This window comes from Streptopelia decaocto, assembly GCF_964273445.1.
Source record: "Streptopelia decaocto genome assembly, chromosome: 1".
In the NCBI taxonomy this organism is placed as follows: domain Eukaryota; kingdom Metazoa; phylum Chordata; class Aves; order Columbiformes; family Columbidae; genus Streptopelia; species Streptopelia decaocto.
The window spans coordinates 207,026,867-207,043,547 of record NC_138663.1 but is presented as its reverse complement, the minus strand read 5'-3'; the positions used below and the strand labels follow the sequence as shown (position 1 = coordinate 207,043,547).

Sequence of the window (16,681 nt, the reverse complement as noted above, 5' to 3'; positions counted from 1 at the left end):
ACTAGCCTGTTTCATTTGGCATTTTCTGTCTCTCCCCCAGTTTTCAGGCGTAGAAAAAGCTGAGTCATTGCTGATAAAACAAGTTAACCAAATTGTTACCACCTATCAATATTCTATATGAGGAGACTATATGCAAACTGATTTAATGGGATAGGTACCTAACACTCTGCTAATGTTGGATCTGAGATAGTTTTGAAACCTTTCTCTTTCAAGACTATACTTGGGATGAGAAAGTGGAAAATCCAATAGGCAAGGGCAGTAGCATAGGGTGATTTTGTACCCAGGTCTGAGTTGCTTTTGTTCCCTTCTTAATCTCCTTTTTTCTCTTTCCTAAAAGACAGGACACTCTCCAGCCAAGAAAGGGCCTACCCAAATATATTGGAACATAGGTCAAGCACACACTCTGAAATGATCAGTCTCTGATGAAAGTGGGACCTATACATGTATCGTTGGGGTGTCCTAGGATTCAGCATTTTTGACATAACGTAGAATTCAGCTCATTTCTAAATCTGACATTTGGAATGGTATAGATTTGGGAACTCATCTATATTGAACACAGTGCATGATAGACAGTGCTGGACTCTGAGAGCTCCTGACAGCTAAATGGCTAATCTTTTCCAAATGGAAGGAACAATTCTGGGCCTCATACAGAACAATGGATTTGTAATCGAGGAGATATGACAAATTTAGAAAGGATTTTGTGCACATGTTTGAAGAAACTGACATTTTTACAATCTGGCCTGGAATCATCTTCTGGGATAGCATTGAAGAGATCAAAGTAAACACATGTAGAAACCTAATAAAACCAAATGCCCCAAAAGATAGATCAACTAGCTTTCCACTTCCCAGCTTGACTGCAAATGTGATTCCCGTTCAATAATTTTGTATGAAGAATGATGGACTGAATTTCTGTAGCCTAAAATGAGTGCTGTCAGGACACTGCAGTGATATATTAAAGGAACAGAGAATCAGAGACGAGCAGCCAGGACACCAAAATGATTTGGCCAAGAGAAAATAACTAGGAAGTTATTAGAAAACCTTTTCTATGTACAGAAGTCCCCATGTCCTCTCCTTTAGTTTAATTATTAAAGCCAAAATTCCTCCTTAATGACTAATTAGTGTAACCACAACTGTATGTAGCTAAATCAGGACATTCAGACTTGTATTATATTTAGGATTCAAACTTCAGGTCCACCCAGTGCTAAAGCCCCAGGAACTGGGAAAGGAGGGCTGGGGAACATGTCATTTAATGAAGCAACAGGAAGAAATGTCTCTACGATGACCAAGAAATAGTGATAGAAAATGGATTGGCTAACTTGCCCTATGGGACACGATCTGTAGGCTGGGGGTTGTTCAGCTCCCGCCCAAGCTGTCTAGCACATTTGCTGTAAAAACAAGTTTCAGCTAATGGAGCATGCCCTCACGGTCAAGGAGAGAGCAAAGTGCATCGTGTTGCATCTCCCGGTGGAATTAGGCTCTGGACAGTCGGAGACCAACCGCTGCAGACAGGCTGTGCTGAGAGTGTCCATCAGGTGTTAAATTTCAGTATCAATCTGTCATTCCCCCTTGTTCTCCCTTAAAGGTCGTCCCTCTGGTTGAGGCTTGTCATTCCAAAATGGTACTTCCTCGGGTATTCTCAGAAAAATGACCTGAGGGCTGAAACACCTGAGAGAGTTGGGGTTGTTCAGCCTAGAGAAGAGAAGGCTCTGGGAAGACCTTATTCTGGTCTTTCAGTACTTAAAAGGGGCTTATAAGAAAGATGGGGACAAATTTTTTAGCAGAGATAGGACGAGGGGTGATAGGACAAGGGGTGGTTTTAAAATAAAGGAGGGGAGAATAAGGCCAGACATGAGAAATAAATTTTTTACAGTGAGGGTGGTGAAACACTGTCCCAGGTTGGCCAGAGAGGTGGTAGATGAATCATCCCTGGAGACATCCCAGGCCAGGCTGGACGGGGCTCTGAGCAACCTGAGCTGGTGAAGATGTTCCTGCTCATGGCAGGGGTGGCACTGGATGAGCTTTGAAGGTCCCTTCCAACCCAAACCTTTCTATGATTCTGTGATTCTATGATTAGAGAAAAGAATAATGTCTACTCTCCTTTTAAGTAAGACCACAGCTGCATCAAAGTTGATAATGATCAGATTTTTTGCCTATATTATAGACAGAAGAAAGGTAACCTTGTATGGAATGGATCAGCTTAATAACAGTTATTGTTAAAAGCCTTCCTCCCAGAAATCTATAGCAGAGGTATAGGGTTAACATCAGAGATGAACAACATTAAACTTCTCTTGTTTGTCATCCCAGCTGTGGGAGTCTTGCAGTGAGTTACCTCCTGAGACAGAAATTGCTGGAGCAGGTTCAACTCCACCATGCAAAGAAGTCTAATAAACAAAAGCATCATTTGTGGCAGTTTTCCTGGAATTCCAGGATGACCCCCCATGAAACCCCAAAGGTGAAAAGGATCTAACAGAAATGAGGACCTGTTCTGAAAAAAGAAAAACACCATGTGACACTAAGTGTGGCTAAAAAAATAGGACCCAAAATACATTGTCTCCTCCTGTTCTGGCAGAGAAGTGGTTAATTGCCATATTTGGTGAAAAATGTATTTAAAAGCATAAAATTGGAGGTTTAATTATATTTGGTATGTGTTACTGGCAGAGCTTCATGAAATGATCAACAATTATCTTTCTCATCCATCAAGTGCTCAGGGATCACACAAGGACAAGGAGTAGGAATATGAAATATACTGTGCCAAACACAAAAAACGTGTTGTTTCTCTTGTAGCTTTCTTAATTTTTCCCCCACATTTTCCATGCACATCATTCAAATTAAAGGTTTTTTTTCAGCATAGCTACTTTCCCACTTATCTGGAAGCAATCCACCCCACAAAACCTTTTCAACATAAAATTCACTACAGGAAGGCAAAAGTTTTTCAGGACACAGAGGAGTTCCATTTTAAACCAAGAACAAATTAACGCATTCCGATTTAACTTTAGCACTTGATTAACACAAAATGAATCAAAAAATGCTGCTCATTGACATGCAAAACCATCTTTATTGTATTGCTGCTCATAAAACTTCATATGCAATGGCACAATTGTGCCAAAACATTGAGACGAAAAAAAACCCAGCTTCATTTCGGAGATTTACACATGTTCCTAAAAGGCTGAGATATTTCATGCCTACAACCAAACTTTAATTAGAGCTAAAATTGCATTACAATGCACCCCATCAAAGTAGGCATGTTAGTTAGAGCTGTATATTTAACTCTTCGGTCCTCAGGTGCTCTGTACATTGGGATCACTAACATCCTGTTTAGCTGAGAAATTCATCGCTCAGTGCTTAAAACACAGCTGGAGGGAAATGCACAATATGCCATGCTGTAAATGCCAGTGGGAAGATGTGGTTTCATGAATACAACTTGCACGCTTATCTGTTTACTTTCTGATTATTTCTTTGAGATACTCAGCCTGTTTGAAAAGGACAAACTGTAGAGAGTCCAATGCTGCAAACAGATGCGAATACACTTAAAAGTGAAATCCATTACTTCAAGGAAGGGCCAGAATTTCTGTGGTACTCTACACAAGACTGAGCATTGGACACTTATATAACAGGCTCAGAAGAGCAGTTGTTTGCTGTTTATTCTGGGGGCATATTTAGAATCATAGAATCATAGAATTGTTTCAGTTGGAAGAGACCCTCAGGATCAATGAGTCCAAACATAACCTAACTCTAGCACTAAACCCTGTCCCTAAGAACCTCGTCTAAACACTTTTTAAACCCCTCCAGGGATGGTGACTCCACCACTGCCCTGGGCAGCCTGTTCCAATGCCTGACAACCCTCTCCATGAAGAATTTTTTCCTAATATCTAATCTAAATCTTCTCTGTGTAATTTGCGGCCATTTCCTCTTGTCCTAACACTACTTGGGAGAAAAGATCAACACTCTCCATGCTACAACCTCCTTTCAGTTACTTGTAGGCAATTTAGACAATGTATACATTTAGAGTGTTATCTCGAGGTCTGAGAGTGCTCAAATTCATGACTTAACAGGTACAATTTTAGTTAACAACAGGGGATCACAACTTGAACACTAGTATTGGATGGTCCAGCCTGACCATCATAACTGAAGCACAACTCTCCTTGCCATCATCATCCAAAACTGCACATCTGAGAAGGGAGGCATCGTAATGGAATTGTTCCCTACCACTACCCAAGTCTCAACAAGCACAGGGAGAAAGTCAGTGCTTGCCAGCCACTTGGGAATTCAGCTTTGTCCAGATTTTATTGAAGACCACTCTCAGATACAGAGAGCGGGTGACATGGGTGAAGGAAACTTCATTAAATTCTGAGCTGGAACTCTGGAGGTGCAACTGTTTGCCACCAGTTACCCTCGTCCAAACAGTTCACTCAGGTGCTTATGTTTAGCGGGAATGAATCGGAACTTGAGTATGCAAAGACATGGCAAAGTATGTTACACTCAATGTATGGGTGATGCAGAGCACTTTCCCCACTGTATAATGAGGGACCTATAGCAGATATTTCAACCTGAGGTGTCTGTGCCCCCAGCTTCCACTAGCCATGTCAGATATGCTCTTAGCACTGTTTAGGTTTAAGGATCTTAAGATTACGCCACTTAGTACTAGTCAGATAGTAATGACTGGATGCTTTGAAAACAAACCTTTATCTTCTGTATCTAAGAACAGAATAGTCTAATGGCAATTCCACAAAGTAAAATTTAGATGCTCTGAGTGACCAAAAGAGCTATTTTCAAAGGTCACATACATTGTTAATGGAAAGCTGGAATAACAGCAAGGAGAAAATTGTGAAATATGTATTATCTCAGATGGAAAACAAATACCAGGTGATAGACAACAGAGGCATGTTTCCGATCTATAGAAGATTTCTTCTCAAAGCTGGATGTCTACTTGCAGATATCCACTAAAAGCCCACACATTAATTACAAAGGTGAAAAGATAAGCGTTCTATTCTTTTAGTTCCTTTGTTCCAGGCATTTCATGGCTGTCAGTCTGAAAACTTGTAAGAGGCCCACATTGAAGATAACCCTATAAGCAGGATAACTAGGGACTTAGAAAAAGAAAAAAAAAAAAAAGAAAAAAGAAAAAGAAAAAAAATAAAATGTATACTTCCCTCACATATGGTCCTAACAGATGTGGTTTTAAATTACCATTGGGACGTAATAATGTTTTTTGAATGGACTGAATGTTAAATAGTTGGCTCCTCCTATGTGACAGACATCAGTGCTCAGTGGCTTAAGCAGAAAACTCCCCATTTGTGTCTTTAGCTTGCATGTACTTCATTTACTTCATACTACATGGCCTGATGTCCCTCTCACCAGCAAGAGAAAAGACAAAATAGGATTAGAGGAATGAAAAAGAAACTAAAACAGGCAACATTCCATCAGCAGACAATGTCAGGCTGCTGCACTGTTCCTTACACAACTCATGAAGCCCTGCAATGGGAACTCACAGGAGAGGACGGCAGAGGAAGAAAAACGTTAAATAATTCAAAGCCACTAACAGCAAGTCTGATGTAGATATAAAAATAGTTACAAAACACCACTCTACATGTTTTCATTATAGGAACTTTGACTTACTTGGAAACATCAAGAAAACCCCAAACCCATCACCCTCCCAGCCTCATACACTCAATTAGTCTGGCAGTTGAAACAACATTAATTTCCAAACCAGCCTTCAATTTTCATGGCCATTTTTTGTTTCTGCACTGGGGGAGTCAGCAAAGATCCACAGCAGGAGTTAAAAAGTCTGATCCAGAGCCCATTAAAACCAAGAGGAGCTTTTGAATTAACAGTAATGATCCTTGGATCTGGCCCTGGTTTAGGTCAAAGTGTTGCAGTGCTTTGGGGATTCAAGCAAGAGTGGATGTGACCAGCTTTTGTTATCTCTAAAAATCTCTGGTGCTGGGAATGTCCACTTCCAAACACTCAGTCTGCAAGAGCCGTGCACATTTTTAAAAAAGGTCTTCATGAAATATTCAAGGAAACATGATGCAAGGTGAGCTACCGTATAGTCCATGTAAAGTTAACTCAAGGTATTTTCATTTGAACAGAGGGAAAGAGACAGAAACAAACAGGAGTATTTACAGATGAAGAATATGCAACCCCACATACACACATTTGATCACCAGCTTTTCTGGGGCTGGCTGTGGTGAAATGAAATAGTGAATGACAAATAGAAAATAGCCTGGTTAATTTTTTTTTTTTTAAATTAATTTCATGTGCAGAAGAGATGCTACAGAATTTTTAGCCTTCCCTGTTCTGAAAGGGGGAAAAAAAAATCCCAAAAGAAAAAAAGAAAATCAAAATATCTTCACTGCACAGAGCACAGCAGAGCACCAGCTGCAGCAACCCGGCTCTAGCACTTAAAGAGCTGGCACAGGTCCCTCCATTCCTGGTATTCCCTGTTTCCTCACCCCCAATGCCACCTCCTAAAAAGATCTACTTTTCTTCGCTGCTACCAGCTACTGACATCCCCTGTTACCGTCTTCTCAACTTGACACTTGCTGTCTGACAGTCTCAGGAGAAGACATAAAAGGCCAAAATAAATAAATCCATAAAATTCAATAAAGCATTAATTATGCAGAAGGTATAAAATAATACAAAACTAAGTGATGCAGGTGTACGATAACGCTGATCTCCAGAGTCTGTGATCAGCAGTGTTTGGCACAGACAGCCGCAAACAGATGACATTTTAAAGCATATGGGGAGTATGCAGGGATGTAAGCAATGGTTCGTAGCTTCTATATGAGTCATTTGTGCATCCCTCCAGTCCTGAGGAATGTGGTGAACAGCACCAGCAATAATAAGCTATAAACCCCAAGCCCTAAAGCAAGTACTGTTCAGGTAGACCCAAATGCTGATCAACAAGCAGGGCTTTAAGTGACAGAGAGGTGGCTTTGCCTGCTCACACTTTCTTGTGAGATAAAAGCAAAAACAGGAGAGTATTACAGGCTTCTGAATCCTAGGTGACTTTGCAGGGCATCATGAACACAACACGGATTTTAGGATAGGAAGGAGTGAAATTTAGGAGATGGATATGCAAGGGAAACATGTCAGGCTATGATTAGATGATCTTCAAGTTGTCCCTTGGTTCAGGACTCAGATGCTCCAGAGTGGATGAAGTGAGGGGTATAATTTGCTGTTTGAGGAAAGAGCAGATGCTCACTAGAAAGGAGTCTAAGGAAAAAGAGTCTGTTAGATGCTGTAGATGAGAAGCAAAAAAAATTTGAGCTACAGACAACTTCACAGACAGATGTCACCAGATAGGCAGGCTCATTGTTCTTACTTGATATTAAATGTATTTTGTTGGTGATATTGTTGTTCATATTATCCCCAGGACAAGAATGAAAGTTGAAATGAGAACCTTTTTCGTTGCAGGGCTTTCTGATTCTTTCCCAAAGCCTCCAATCACTACACCACAACCTACTTTAACAATACTGAGTAACTAGCTGGGTGATAAAACCATCAGATGAAATTCATTGTCAATAAAAGCAAAGTAATGCATAAAAGGAAAACCAATTCTAACAATACATACACAATGTGGGCTCTAAATCAACTATTACCACACAAGAAGGTGCCTGGGGAATCACCATGGGATGTCCTCTACAAATATTGGCTCTCTGCTTGTGCCAGTCCAACATGCAGGGAAAATCATAGGATACGTTAGGAAAAAAATAGACAACAAAAGTTGAAAAATATGTCAGGACAGTGCTGTATAAGCTAATGACGCATTCCTGTTTTAATGCCACATGCATTTTTGGTCATCTCATCTCCAAAATATATAGTAGAATTAACAAAGATGGAGAAAATGGCTGCAAAGCTTATTGGGAATGTGCGAAGACTTTTGCAGGAGAGATGGAGTAGGGATTTTCAGCTTACAAAAGAACAACAAAATGCGAGAGGAGCAGACCTCTATTAAATCATGATGCCGATAACCCACAAAGGAGGAGCCACCTAACGAAATTATCAGATTGTGAGTTTAAAGCAGAAAAAAATGAAGGCTTTTTCACTCATCACATGATTTTAAATGCTGAAACTTCTTTGTTGTGACAATCACAACTATACACTGGGATCAGAAACAATGTAGCAAATTGATGAAGGACAACAGCTTCAGTGCCTACTGAGCAGGACAGTCCAAAAGCTTGTCCTGAAGACAGAAGAGTGTAATGAAAAATGCACTTTGTATTTTAATATGAGTAAAAACAGGCTCAATATCAGCACAATAGAACTGCTCTAAACAGTTGTTAACACAAGAAAAATTGCCTGGGTCATGAGACATGGGAGTTTCCTTTTTTCCCCCAATCCTTTCCTTTCCTTTCCTTTCCTTTCCTTTCCTTTCCTTTCCTTTCCTTTCCTTTCCTTTCCTTTCCTTTCCTTTCCTTTCCTTTCCTTTCCTTTCCTTTCCTTTCCTTTCCTTTCCTTTCCTTTCCTTTCCTTTCCTTTCCTTTCCTTTCCTTTCCTTTCCTTTCCTTTCCTTTCCTTTCCTTTCCTTCCTTCTGTGATTTGCAGTAAAAGTTACTGCTAAAAGAGAATCTTGTTATATTAATTGCAAATTCTCTCAGAAGGACCGTGAGCCTGAAGGTGGGATACATGGGAATTTGTGTGATTGCTCTGTCAATGCAACATCTCCTGAGATTTCTTTGTCTTTAATCTCATTCTACAAATCCTGCAATGTTGTATCGCTTTGATGCGGCTTTGTGGGATTCTCATTAATTGTATTCACTTTTGTTTCCAGGAAGCTCGAGATTTCATCATCCGCTAACACATGCTGAAATGTATGTGTCAGTTTATAATAAATTTCCAATATATAAAAATATCTATAAAACACACAAACACAAAATTAGCTTGTAACAAAATCTCAAGCTATCTGTTTATTAGGGAAAGGCAAAGTTGGTAGTGCTGTCAATTATGGGAAGAGCGAGGCAGCTTTAATAATAAAACGGCATTCGTAGTTTCTCATAACTATACTAAGCAAATTGTTTGGGTTGAAAATTTCCATGCCAGCTGTCTGCCTCAGGCTGAAGTTTTTTGGAAAATTTCAGTCAAAACAGTTCAGCAGATTCTGAGAACAAGGCTAGGGAAAAATATGTTGTTTTACCCATGTTAAAAAAATGCCTTTAGCCTTCTCTCTAAAACCTCCTCTGGGATCTCTAGGAAGATTTGAAATTTGCCTGGGAGAGGTCTGTTTTTCTTTTAATGAGTTTTGTGTGAATTTGGCCAAGTTTAGACATCTTTGATAAAAACACTGTTGCTACATGCTCCTGGGTGCATTTGCACATATTTGCCAGCTTCCATCACTTAAATTTCTACCTGTGTGGGACTAAACAAGATGCTTTGTGCTCTGGGACTTGCCAGGTCTGCATCTAAGTATTAGAACTGAAATTGGAGCTTCTCTCTGGTGCTCGGCATCATCCCCAGCCGGGGGGAGGTGAGTGAGGTTGGGGTGGGAGACCTGCAGAGCAGGGATTAGAGAGATGAAAATGGGATAGCAGAATAGAGCTGGAAGAGGCAGGAGATGAGGAGAGGACCAGACTGAGTGAGATGGACCCAGAGGGGTCTGTTCAGGGGAGCAGAGTATGCTGTTAAAGCAAGGAATGATGATCTGTTAATTTAAGCTATAGACACATACAAGTGCCTAAATGATGCAATGTGACAAAGCTAGTAGCTTTTGCAAGACTCAAAAAAAAAAAATCCAACAAAAGCTAGACTAACAGGCCAAAAATGAGATTTAAAACTATAAATTGGAGACCCAGAATTTAAGAAAAAACACAATGAATGTTGCCTTAATCAAGCTCTCTGTCGGCCCTCATTGTGATTCAGTCATTATTCACAAAACCGTGTTTTATCCAGTCCAGCCTGAAGATGAAAAAATGAGAATGAGGAGAAGAAGATGAGGTTTACGATCCTTGTCTCACTCACTGCAGTGCTGGAAGGTTTGTAGTGATTAAGCAGAGGACAGAGGAAAGAGAACAAATGTGTTTCAGATTAAGGCAGCTGAACGATGCCCAAGACTGTGGGCAATGTTGGGCAAGTCAGTTCAACCCAACATTTCGTAACTGTGTCAGATCTCTGTGTTGCAACCTCTGGATGATCATCTTGATAGCTCAGAGTCTGATCTGCTTACGTGTCAAACGCCCACACCAGCAGTTAAAGGCCGTGTGAACTTTACTTCTCTTTAGAGCCGTAAGTAACCCCTGATCACGGCTTTATTTGCAGGAACGCATCATGGAATTGTTTCTTGAGTTTGCTCTCTGCTTTCTAGTACAAAAATCTGTGCCAATGCCAAAAAGCTGGTCACACCTTAAACCCAGCTGCACAAAGGGTAATGTTCTAGAAATAGCAGCATTTGCGTGTTCCCAGCTGATGGGATTTGTGCTGCACCAAGCCCAACCAGACACTACTGTGGGTATCAACAAGCAGGAAGCAAGTTCCACTGTCTCTCATGCTCCATCAGTTTTTCCAACCGCTTCTGGCATATCTTCCTGAAGGCTTTTTGACTAACCAAACTCTCCCTTCCTGTTCTTCATTACATTACATAGGTGAGGACAAAATGGTTTTCAGCATCCAAAGAGACAGAGGAGGCAGTTCAAAAGGAATTGGCAGAATGCTGAAAACTTTCCATTATCATATCTGGGAGTTCAATTCATTTATAAGATTGGGTGGTTTAAGTCCAAGGGACCAAATGGAAGAGATGATTTATGACTTGGTGGCTTCTGGGACTTGGTTTTCATGTGAACAGGTTGTATTTGAAGACACTCCTGCTCTGGAATGGAATTCTGGCTTCTCTTTCCCTCCATACAGCATGATATAGAAGATCAATTTCAAACATGGACCAAATATTGCCCACAAGGCACAGCCCTAGACTGAAAGTTTCAAGCAATCTTAAGATTTTCAGTGCACTTATTGGACTCTGAGGTGGAGAAGACAGACTGTGAGCCCTTATTACACACATAACACAGTGTTGAATCAAAACAGTAAAATAAGTTAATCCTTCTGTTTTCTAACTTATGATTGTTTGACTAGTTGACCTCCAGAATACTAGAAGACTCAGTGTAGGCAAACACATGAGCAGGACAGTTCCGCTCAGTGCTTAGAGAAAAAACTGCACTGGATAACTACCTAAAACTTAAATCACCAGAAGATGAGACATCTCCTGCTTTCACGTTGACTATTGCTGCCTGGGTAGCACATCTGCTGCCGGTGCCTTAGCAGCAGTTACAGCGGTGAAGCAGAATTGTGGACTGCAGTGGTTTTCCTAGACTGTAGCAAATACTACTGCACTAAAGCCTGAGGAGGTATCAGTGAAATCTAATTGAATCATACCCGTTTAAATGGACTGATAAATGCAATTCAGCAAGCTCCTCCACCTAAATATGCCATCAGCAACTCCTCTCTTTCTATTTTCTCCCCCCTTTAGAAAAAAATAAGGATGTGTCACATCCTAGAAAGAAAGTCTTACTTGGAATAGGAAATTTAACTGCCAGCCCTGTTCCGTTTCATGGTGCATTTTGCCAACACACTGGAAGAACGTAGATATCTGTTTCTGCTGCTTTCATGGGCATCTTTACATCCAAAAGATCACCCTGCTGATACTTAGTAGGACAATATGGGATGAAGTTTGAATCCCCCTATAGCACAAACAGCTTCGTTCACAACAATTTGGTATAAAGGTATAAGGTTTTCAGTGAGTCAGGCTCAAACTTCCCCAGAAATTTGAACTTTCTGTAAGAAGCGTTTGTTGCTCCACATAGCCAAGGAAACGTGCCCTCCTACTCAGATTTCAGCTCTACTTTTAAATATATAAATTTTTAGGAAAATTATTTGACAGCAACAGTGAAATGACACAGAGGAAAGCAGATTATACATTTATTCCTGCGTAAAAATGTAAGTCCTATAGCCATACTACAGCACCGCTCCTCAAACCATACTGATTTAGTTAAGATACAATATTTATTCATTATCTTTTTTTCTTTTAATCTACAGCAAAGAGGAAATATCTATATCTACAGTTTTACAAGTGTTTCATTAGAGGAGTTTTCCTCTGAAACCTGTTGGTCAGGGATCCACAAGAACCCAATTCACTGGGAAGTGCCACATGTTACTCTGTCAAAGTGCCCAGCAATGCCAATCTGACAGTTCAAAACAGAAACAGAATATTTTAGCTTTTTGTTACAATAAATTATGCTGATAGACCTTGTAACAGGCCAGGTAACAGTCAGTCTTTAAATCTGAATTGACATTGATGTACAGAGTTTCATCTCTTTGAATTAAATCTGAGAGAGTTTCAAGCCACTTCACTTTTTGATATTACAGTTGCATGTTTCTTAAATACTGAAGAGTTTGTTTTAAAAGGAAAGAAAATACGTCTCAAGTGCCCACAGAGACAAAATAAAAGGACAAAGTGGTATTAAAGAAGATATCAAATGAGTAATTTTTGTTTATTCATCTTTTTAAATTCTTCTTTTTACCTCCCCCCCTCCCCATAAATTTTTAAAACCGCCTTGATTTGAAATCCTAACAAGAAGTCACATATGTCATGCAACATTCATCCTGCCAAATCTCTCTCATTGTGCTATTACCGTAGTATTTGTAACTTTTGATCTGGAAACATCAAGTTACGTAAGATCCTTGTTCTGTTCTTTGCAAGGATGCGATTCTGTCAGAAAATGAACCAGTGAAGCAGGAACTCGAACAGAACTGGAAATGACTTTCCCAGGAAAAAAATAGTTTTGCTTAAGCATCTCAGCTGTTTTAAAGTGCAAGAAATCAACATTTTATTCTCCTGAGCAGAGAAGTTGTAAAATACCAGGTTAAAAATAATCAGAGCGGGCTCTTAATTGGAGTAGTGTACATGTTGTAGAGGGAATGAAATAACATTTTAGTTATTATGCGCTCCAGGAAACCAATCAAACAAAATGAAAGCAAAAAAATTTCTCACTTTGTAAAACAAAAGAGAACAACATTTTCTCTTGCCAATGTACTATCTGCTCACCAAAACAAAAGGAAAGCATCTAATTTAAAGGAGTCAAAGAAAATAATTAAGCTATGAGAACTTCAAAAAGCCACAGACTTCTCAGTGAAAATCTCCCTCATCACCAGACCCACTGAAACCAGAGTGATGTCTCCCTTTTTCCATCCATGTAGTAAAATTAATCGGGGGGGGGGGGGGATGGCTCTATTCTTTCCCTCTTAAACAAAACCAGAGGAACAGTTTTACTCACTTCTCTCCATGACTTTTCCCCTATCCTTTAGAATCAGAGAAAGCAAATTCTCCCCAGAGAAGCCTCTCTAAACCAGGACCCCTTGCTAATAAAAAAGGAAACTACAAAGTTAACTTGTGCACCCCTTTTGCTTTTCGCCCCCTTCTCCTGCCAAAGACCAGCCTGAGAACTGATTTCCACACCAAAGACCCTTTTTCTCTACCAAAACATGTTTGGGTTTATTTATTTTATCACGCGTCTGTACAGGAAAGGAGGGTGAGGCAAAGAGGCAGGAGTCCCTGCAGAAACATAGTGCAGTGGCAATAACCCCCTATTCTGGTGAGGGGTTTTTTTAGGGGGGATAGGGGGAAAAAATGGAACAGGTTGTCTGCAAAGGCACCTCCTCTCCTGTCCCTGCCCCAGCTGTGGGTGCAGACCGTCTTCCCAGGGTGGTCTAGTGCAGAGCGTGGGTTCTGCTCCCTGGAGTAACCTTTTCCATGTACCGGGAAAACCACACACCACAACCTCACAGTCCCCTCCCCGTCCCCAAACTTGCTGGAAACCAGCACAGACACTAATTTTCCTTGCCCATAGGCTGGCTTGGGAGTCACGTCTTTATGGGGTGATGGCAGCGGGGAATCCTCATGTCCACAAAACACCCCACATCAGCAAGGACTGGTCCAGCAGTGTGGTACAGGCTGGGAGCTGGGAATTTAACAGGGAAGGGCAGCTTGCAGTGGCCACTAACCAGCAAATTCCTACAGCCTTGTAACACAGGCAGAGCCAAGCGAGCTGCTTTAAATGTTTGTCTCACTGCAGAACAGTGCAACAGAGACGTGTCTTCCTACCTTTATACCCCCCACCTTGCACACATAGTACTAAGTATATATATGTATATATATTTATACACTCCTTGTTTTTTCCACTCAATCCTATAAAAGTGCTACAGGCTGAGACACCAAGTGGGAGGTGCCTGGCTCTGAAGAAGCCAATGAAATAAATTAAATACAAATCACTGGCTCAGCCCCAGCGAAGCAGGGAGATGATGTCGGGGTTTCCGATGGCCAATACCCTGCCCTTGCCGGACCCAGCGGGGCTGCTGGTGTAGTATGGGCGTAAATGGTAATCCTTGTGTATTGCGGGCACATATGGCACACATGCTGGGAGCAGAGAACTTTCCGTAGGAGAGGAGGGGCCACCCTACCAGAAAGCAATTTTATTAGGGTCAGCGAAGCAGAAAGAAACTGGGTTGGGATAGGCTGGGAGCTGCCAAATTCCCCTGCCCAACTCCTGCGCACCAGAGCAGGGAGCAGCACATGAAAAACTCGCCAGGCTCCAGCAGAAGTTTACCTATTAAAAAAAATGCGCATAACTTCCAACTTCAAAGCTTTGCTCTCCTTTTCCCATTTTCTGTCCCTCCCTACACACGGGAGTTTTCTCATAAATAAATAAATAAAACAATCAATCAATCAATAAATCAGCTACAAATCCAAGATGAGACTTAACTGCAAAAAGTTAAGGAGGGGGATGGGGTGGTGGTGGAGAGGTTATTTTGTAGTTTGATTCCGGGTTTTTGTGTTTTTTTGGTTTTAATCATAAAGAATTGAACTTTCCTGGAACAGTCATGAGCAAATGTATTCAAAACATAAGAAGGTCTTGTCTATCTACTCAATAAGTATTTGGCTAGCTCTATTTTGGCTTTGTGAAAAATGTATTGCAGACTGTGTATCCCATAAGACAAGAAATACTGTGGCATAAATATGTATTTTTTTTTTCAAGTCATGTGCTTATGTGGTTGTAACTGCTGCAAATTTCTAAGTATGGTCATTGTAAGAGAAAGTAAATACACACTGCCTCATTAAGACTTCAAGTTTTTAATTAATATTATTATTATTATTATTTCTCAGTCCTTAATGACTACTTATTTCAAAGTAAAATAACCCAGATACTTTAGACCAAGAAAAAAAAAATATATTTCTAGCCAAAATAACTACAGAGGTACAAGTGCCCTTTGGTAGCAGCCTGTTTTTTATGTTCACCAGCCAAAATTTGTATTTCAAAAGGCAAATTGCTGAGAATGTCAGCACGAGTCTGAACCACTGCATTTCTCCCAGGCACTCTAGCATCTTTTCTCAAACGCCACACACTGTTTGGTGGGAGCTTTTAGTACTGGCAGGACATGGCTGGAAGCAAGGCTTTAACATTTAATGCCTAAGAAACAGAATTGTCACTCAAGTTGCAGTCGAGCGTATTTTCCTTGTTGTTGTTTTTTTTTTCCTCGAAGGCAAACCCACCCTCCCGTGGAAAATGGGAGACCCCTTCCCAATCCCCATCCCTATCCCTGACTCTATGGCAGATCCGAATGTAAACATACACACACACACTCCCACCACGCACCACCCTGCAGCAGGACATGGGGACGGGGCGGAGGGTTCAGACAGAGTAAAAGGAGCTTTTGTGTGGCTCAGAAATACCCAGGCACTTCTTGTATTTTCTTCTTTCTTTCTCCTCTATTCCCCCCCCACCCCGCTTTTACTATTACATAAATAACACCGATTGATCTTTAAGCTGCATCCTTGCTCCACTGCCTCCAAATCTGCGCTTCTGCCTCCCTCCCCAACACAGCCGCACTGCTTGGGGTGCAGAGGGTTGTGTGTGTGGGGGGGGGGCGGTCAGATGAGAGAAGCCACCCTAAACATACCCTGGAGCAAGGTCTTGCCAGGCTGAGGGCGGCTGGTCCCCACCGCCCCAGGCAGGAGCCTCCAGCAGCATCTTTGCCTCCTGCTGAATTGCTGCAAACTGTGTGCGGAGGGAGCAGCAGGGCTGGGATGAGAAGGGGGGAAAAAACGAGCTGGGCAGAGGGAGGGATGGTGGGGAGGAAAAAATACAGGGATTCCGGGAGCTTCTCCGCAACCCCAACCCGTGTGCCTGTCTGCTTGGTGGGGAGAGGAAAGGGGGGAAGGGAAAACTGGAGGGAGGCGATCGCAGAAATGCACTTTTCAGAGCAAAACGCAAAGCTTACCATGTCTGCAGGCTTCCCCCCACCGAAGTGCCACTTATGTGTCCAGCGATCCCAAAGTGGGCAACTACAGGCAGGCACCGGAGCTCATCTCAGCAGGCAGCTCGGCAACACACCGCCGCCACCCCCCAAAAAAAAAAATCAAAATCAAAATAAATAAATAATATTTTTTTTTTTTAAAAAAAAAGGACCGGTCCAGCTTCTTTCCTGGCAGGAATCGTCCCTGGTAGGACTGCCCAAAATAAGCAGCTGCAATCCAAAGGCTTTATTTAAAGCTTCCCCCCTCCTCCTCCTCCTCTCCTTGCCTCGCTCTCTCTCTCCCTCTCTCTGTTACACACAGAGAGAAAGAGAGACACACACAGGTTACATGAATGGGAGGCAGGAGCCGCCGCTCCCGGGCTGGGAATGACAGGCGCACATGCGG

General features: G+C 41.5%; 1 protein-coding gene across 1 annotated transcript in view; it reads right to left on the bottom strand.

Annotated features, from left to right (window-relative positions):
- The window catches only part of TENM4 (teneurin transmembrane protein 4), a 653,831-nt gene extending 637,389 nt beyond the window's left edge, over positions 1-16,442 (bottom strand). The window contains exon 1 of the mRNA XM_082052895.1: positions 16,261-16,442. The gene's annotated coding sequence lies outside the window, so the exon portion shown is untranslated. The remainder of the gene's footprint in view (positions 1-16,260) is intronic.
- Positions 16,443-16,681: the final 239 nt, after the last annotated feature.